This window comes from Lactuca virosa, chromosome 6 (genome assembly GCF_052849685.1).
Source record: "Lactuca virosa cultivar CGN04683 chromosome 6, Lactuca_virosa_CGN04683_v6, whole genome shotgun sequence".
Classification (NCBI taxonomy): domain Eukaryota; kingdom Viridiplantae; phylum Streptophyta; class Magnoliopsida; order Asterales; family Asteraceae; genus Lactuca; species Lactuca virosa.
The window spans coordinates 98,090,954-98,097,673 of NC_136431.1; the positions used below are offsets into that span (position 1 = coordinate 98,090,954).

The 6,720-nt window shown below is 35.5% G+C and overlaps 1 long non-coding RNA gene across 6 annotated transcripts; it reads left to right on the forward strand.

Moving 5' to 3' along the window:
* The first annotated feature begins 256 nt into the window (after nucleotides 1-256).
* On the forward strand, nucleotides 257-5,832 carry LOC145119594 (uncharacterized). Of its 6 annotated transcripts, none has more exons than XR_013713903.1 (4): nucleotides 257-1,685; nucleotides 2,265-2,352; nucleotides 3,538-3,634; nucleotides 3,865-5,832. It is a non-coding gene; the product is annotated as an uncharacterized LOC145119594 (long non-coding RNA). The 6 variants fall into 6 exon arrangements; XR_013713900.1 differs by having other exon boundaries at nucleotides 257-1,503; nucleotides 1,590-1,685; nucleotides 3,538-5,832; XR_013713901.1 differs by having other exon boundaries at nucleotides 3,496-5,832.
* The last annotated feature ends 888 nt before the right edge of the window (nucleotides 5,833-6,720 follow it).

Sequence of the window (6,720 nt, forward strand, 5' to 3'; positions counted from 1 at the left end):
TAAATTTACATATTTTTAGTTATATTTTTCGATAGAAAATAAGTTCTAAAAAAGCGTTTTTCCAAATAATGTACATGTGATGTTCATGTTACAGTTTTTTTTTTCATATCAATATTGAAAGAGGTTGAAAAATAATTAATTTATATATTTTTATTTATTTTTTTTTGGATATAAGATAAACTATAATGGATCCAACCCATATATATATATATATATATATATATATATATATATATATATATATACCGGACATTCATCGGTATCACTGGAACGACGTCATAATCACGAAATGCTGTCTCTTTACTTTCTCCAGATCTGGTTGTTCACAACCTCCCTCCGCCGTTCACCACCTCCTTCCGCCTCTACTCCTCCCACCATCAGAAACTATGTCCATCTATCTATTTTCTCTGGCGAAGAGGTTTCTCTATCTGGTTTACACTGCAATCGCATGCTTAGGAATTTAGGGTTAGGGATTATCGATTAGGGGAGGAGATAACAAATCACCGACCATCTGAACCTCAAATTCTTCATTTCAAAGGCGTAGATGGGTACAATTAATGAAACGACGACAGTGGAGATAGAAAATCAACAACCAGAGGAAGAGGAATAGTGAAGCGGAAGTCGGTGTTCTTGAAGGTAAGGTGTTGCACTTGCGAGGAATAAGCCATAACATAAGCTATGATCATAGAACGGTGCTGAACCTCAAACGGAGAGTGAATTAGCAGACGTTTATGCTATCTCTGCTCTCAAGGTGTCTGATGCACTTGAAGTCAATGTAATCTCTCTATACTTACTAAATTTACGTAAACACATCAAGTTTAACTCTAATTCTCCACTAGTTTATTGATAATCATGCTACAAAGTAGTTAATTTTTGTTGAATCTTTATGCTCTTTTCGGACGTCTTTGCCCTTATTGTTGTCGATTTTTACTTGTTTGACACAACTGGAACTAGTAGTATCAGATGCTCATCTGGATGCATTCCATGAACAACTACAAAGTGAACAGAAACAAGGTATTATCTAAAAGGAGCAAGGTCTACATTCATATACTGATGTCACCATGTAAGCTTTGCATCTGATACATGCCAGCTTATAACTGTGAATTATTGAGCCTCGTTTTCTATGATGTGAATCAATGATCATAAACTTATATTAAATGGAGTTAGATGAAGACCATGAAGATGCTAAAAAGATTGTTCCTACCTCTCCAATAGGACAAACTAGTGTACATCTGGACTCATTTGATGTAACACATATGCATTCATTGGGGAAGCCTCTAGAATTGGTGACACCCTTTAGGCAACGAAAAAGACAAGTTTTTAGTACACTTAAATTTTAACACACTACCCAAAATTCATGAAATTAAAATGGAAAACGGAGAAGAGGATTCTGAAGATGATGTGATCAAAAGGGTACAACCTATTAAATGTTGTTCCCTTGAAGTTCATTCTTCCCGGCCTGCCCCTGGATGCAGATACATGTATAAGAGGATAGAAGACAAGGTATTGTAGCATTCTCATAAATCTGATTACTTTTGGTCACCATGGTTATGCTTATATCACTAAATTTCATGTTTTTGGAAGTTTAGTTTAATTACCTTGAAGATAGAATCATGAAATATTCAAAAGCCATTGTTTCATCTCAACTTTATGAGAAACATGTCGATCCATTGGTTGCTTCCCAAGTAAGTGCTATCTCTATTTTATTAGAATTATTGTTTTCTTTTTTTATCGTCTTTGAATAGCTTCTACAGCCTAATTTACACCCCTTGGTTCCTATCTGAAAAGTATATTTGTGAAACTCCTTGTTTCTGTTGGCATGGGGGCTATAATAATTTGATCCAATGCTTTCATTAGAGTTATTCGACCTTTTGCATTGATTTTTACTGTAATATAGATTTGACTAAACTACTTTAATCGTCCCTGCGGTTATGCAAAAAATACGGATTTGGTTCTAATCCTTAATTTTTAACCTTTTCAGTAATCTTGACAATTCTCTTAACATTATATAATAATCAATGGGTACCTTTGCTACCTTTTTCATCTACCCATATTAATTACAAAAGTTATTCTAAAATAATCATCCAATTTTTTTAGCCAGTTTCTTTTATGGCTAAACTTTTCAGTTTTACCTATTTGACATTTTATCTATAAACTATTTGTTAAATTGACCCATTTTTTACATAAAAGTGTTGCTTATAAATTATAATAGTTAATTTTCCAAAGTAAATTTGATAGTTTTTTTTTTTAATTTTTCGATGCAGGCATGTTAGCTATAACTCTAGGAAGATATCGGTCAAAACCGAGAGTGTACACAAGATATATGAAATTCGGACCTGTTCTCTCCCAAAAGTAACTCATTTTCATTCTTTTTTATTAAAAAACCAAAATACCCTCATTCTATATTTTAAAATTTTAAAATACAAACATTTAATTACTATAAAAAAGATTTTAAAGATTATACATCCTTTATTCATATTAATCACATATGATTTATGTGATTAAATCATAAAACCACCACCACCACCTGCCACCACCACCCCACCTATCATCCACCAAAACCACCACCACCACCCATCACCACCATCCGCCACCACCACAACCACCACTATCACCCGTCACCACCATCACCACCACCCACCAACATCATCACCACCTACCACCATCACCACTAAAACCACCACCAACCACCCATCACCATTAAAACCACCACCCACCTCCACCATTCACCACCACCCGCTATCATCCACCCATCAACACCATAACCACCCAACAACCCACCACTCAACATAACCACCACTACCTGTCACCACCACCCACCACCTATAACATCCACCAACCACCGCAAACCAACTATCACCCACGACTCCCATCACCCACCAATAGTCACCACCACCCATCTTGATCCTGCCCTAACTCCACTACTACTACCACCACCACCATACATCTCCACCGTACGACCACCACTAACTACCTATAACCACCAACATTATATGTGATGAAATGCATATAATGGCATAAATCACGTGTGGTTATATGTATTTAATCACATAAATCACAACTGATTAAATACATATAATCATATGTGATTATATGTATCTAATCCAATATGATTTATATAAACAAGATTAGTTTTCATGTTTTCCATTCAATATTTTTCTCATGTATTTAATCATATCTGATTATATGTATTTAATAACATATCATTAATGTGAACAAATATTTGTTTTTGTGTTTTTGATTCAATGGTTGTTCTCTTGTATATAATCATATATGATTATATGTATCTAATCACATATGATTTATATAGACAAGATTCTTTTTTGTCCATATAAATCATATATGATTAGATACATATAATCACATGTGATTATATGTATTTAATCTCATATGATTAAAGTTGACAAAGTGTAACACTGTAAATTTTCAAACAACTTTTTCATTTTTAAATCACATAATTTTCATAAAGTATTTCACAAAAATCTCATTTATTAGGTTTACAACTCAGACTCCATAATCGCACCATTAAAAATCCAGGATCCTCAAAATGTAACTCTCTCACTGGTGTGTACAATCAAGCCGTTGCCGTCCCGTGATCCTGAAAAGAAACCTGAAACACATAACACATAACACGGTAAGCACAAAGCTTAGTGAGTTCCCCAACATACCACCAACAACACATATTAGCCACTCGAAGCTATAACTCTGTGGACCCTCTGGTCCTAACTCTGTGGACCTTCCGGTCCTAACTCTGTAAGCTCTGGAACATACACACAGCATAAATCACATAGAATAATGCAGTGCATCACATCACATAAATAACATACAAGATACTCTGACACATAACTCTAATTACCACTCTAGGTAAAGTATAGTGAGAAGACTCACCTGGCAAGCAGAAAGCAGCTATCCTCACACTTGAATCTCGAACTCGCCACCGCCTAACACGTAAGGTAAATATCTCTAATCAACACCCGAAATCTCAACTTTAATTAAACCGATGATTACTCTTTCCATCTAAACTCGGGAATTGGGTAAAAGACCATTTTACCCCTCCATGGTCTCTACTACTTATGTTGACCAAAACCCCAAAGTCAACAGAAGTCAACTCAAGACAACAGTCCACATTTGACCCTACTCGTCGAGTGCACCCTTGCGACTCGTCGAGTCCCCTCGCATCATCTGAATTCTACCTAGGTCTCACTCAGCTCGTCGAGTTGACCCCCAACTCGGTGAGCCAACACTGGGTTAAGGCTACTCGGTCAAACCCGCTACGACTCGTCGAGTCATCTCATGGACTCGGCGAGTTGGCTCCAACAGATTTCTCATTCAGCCATCTGAGGTCAGATCTGTAACCCAAACTCATAGATCTAACCTCCTACTACCCAAAAGTCACGTAAAGGTCTGTACTTGAGGCTTATGCATGGTGTATTTTGCTCTATACACCATCTTGACTCCATTGAAGCTCCATAGCTTTAAAGCTCCAAAGTTACTCATTCATGGCTGCCTACTTTCTGGATCTCTGGACCTCACAAGGTCCATATCCACAAATGACTCGAAAAAGGGTTTGGATGCACCCAAAACCCCATCAATATGGAGATACAAGCCCTAACTTAGCAACCAAAGGAAATCTATACAAACACAAGGGAGGGAAGAGCTTATACCAGATCTGAAGCTTGGAAAGAAGATGAAACTGATCCTTCAACCCTCCTCTGAGATTCTTGCAACACCCTTGATCTTCTTCTCAAGGAAATAACCTCCAATTAGCCTCTTTCCTCTCTAGCTCACCAATAACTCTAGGGTTTCTCTCAAGGGACGAAGACACTGATGGGGAGGGGCCAAGGAGGCTATAAGTGCCTTTAAATAGGTCACAAACCCCGGAAATTAGGGTTTCTCTGCCCAGCACCTACTCGGCGAGTCCCTCCTCTGACTCGTCGAGTCCACTCATTAAATCCACGGGAGAAACCCGACTCGACTCGGCAAGTTCGACCCTCAACTCGTCTAGCTCACCAATAACTCTAGGGTTTCTCTCAAGGGACGAAGACACTGATGGGGAGGGGCCAATGAGGCTATAAGTGCCTTTAAATAGGTCACAAACCCCGGAAATTAGGGTTTCTCTGCCTAGCACCTACTCGGCGAGTCCCTCCTCTGACTCGTCGAGTCCACTCATTAAATCCACGGGAGAAACCCGACTCGACTCGGCAAGTTCGACCCTCAACTCGTCGAGTCTCTCCTTTAATTTCAAGATTAACCCACACGATAATATCCCTGAAAATCCGGATGTTACACAAAGAACACTATTGAATCGAGAACGCGATAATGAATCTTGTCCATATAAATCATATATGATTCAGTAGTTGTTCTCGTGTATTTAAATACATATAATTACATAAATCATATGTGATTATATGTATTTAATCACATAAATCATATGTGATTAAATACATATAATCATATGTGATTATATGTGTTTAATCATATATGATTTTTATGGTCAAAAAACAGTTTTTAAATCAAGAAAACACAAACAAATCTTGCGTACATAAATCATATGTGGTTATATACATATAATCACATGGGATAAAATACATGATAATACTGAATCGAAAATGTAAAACGAATATTGTCCATATAAATCATATGTGATTAGATACGTATAATCACATGTGATTAAAGACAATAACAACTATTGAGCCGAGAATGCGAAAATAAAACTTGTCCACATAAATCATATGTGAGAAGATACATATAATCACACATGATTATATGTATTTAATCTCATATAATTTATTTGGACAATATTCACTTTTACTTTTTCGATTCAATGGTTGATCTTGTGTATTTAATCATATGTGATTATATATATCTAATCACATATGATTTATATGGAAAAAAACTGTTTTCATATTCTTAATTCAATAGTTGTTCTTGTGTGTACAATCATATTTGGTTATATGTATCTAATCAAATATGATTTATATAGGCGAGACTAGTTTTTGTCTAAATAAATCATATGTAATTAGATATATAGAATCACATGTGATTAAATAGACGGGAATAACAAAAAGATATCTTATCCACATAAATCATATGTGATTAAACATATATAATCACATGTGATTATACATTTTAATCACACATGATTTATGTGAACAATATTCATTTTCGCATTTTTGATTCATTATTTGGTCTCATGTATTTAATTATATGTGATTATATGAATGTAATCACATATGATGTATGCAGAAAAGATTTTCTTTTGCGTTTTTGATTCAACAGTTTTTTTCGTATATATATATATATATATATATATATATATATATATATATATATATATATATATATATATATATATATATATATATATATATATATATATATATATATATATATTCGAAAACAAATCTTGTGTGCGTATAAATCACATGTGATTAAATACTTATAATCACATGTGGTTATATGTATCTAATCATGTGTGATGTATATGATTAAATAATCAAACATGATTAATGTCATTATATTCATTTAATCACATATAGTGTTGGTGGTTGTGGGTATTTGGTGGTGATCGTGTAGTGAAGATGCATGGTGGGTGGTGGAGTTAGGGAAGGGTGGTGATGGGTGGTGGTGACTGGTGGTGGTAATGGGTGGTGGGTGATAGTTGGTTTGTGGTGGTTATGGGTGATGGTGGGCGGTGGTGATAGGTGGGTGGTCGTGGTG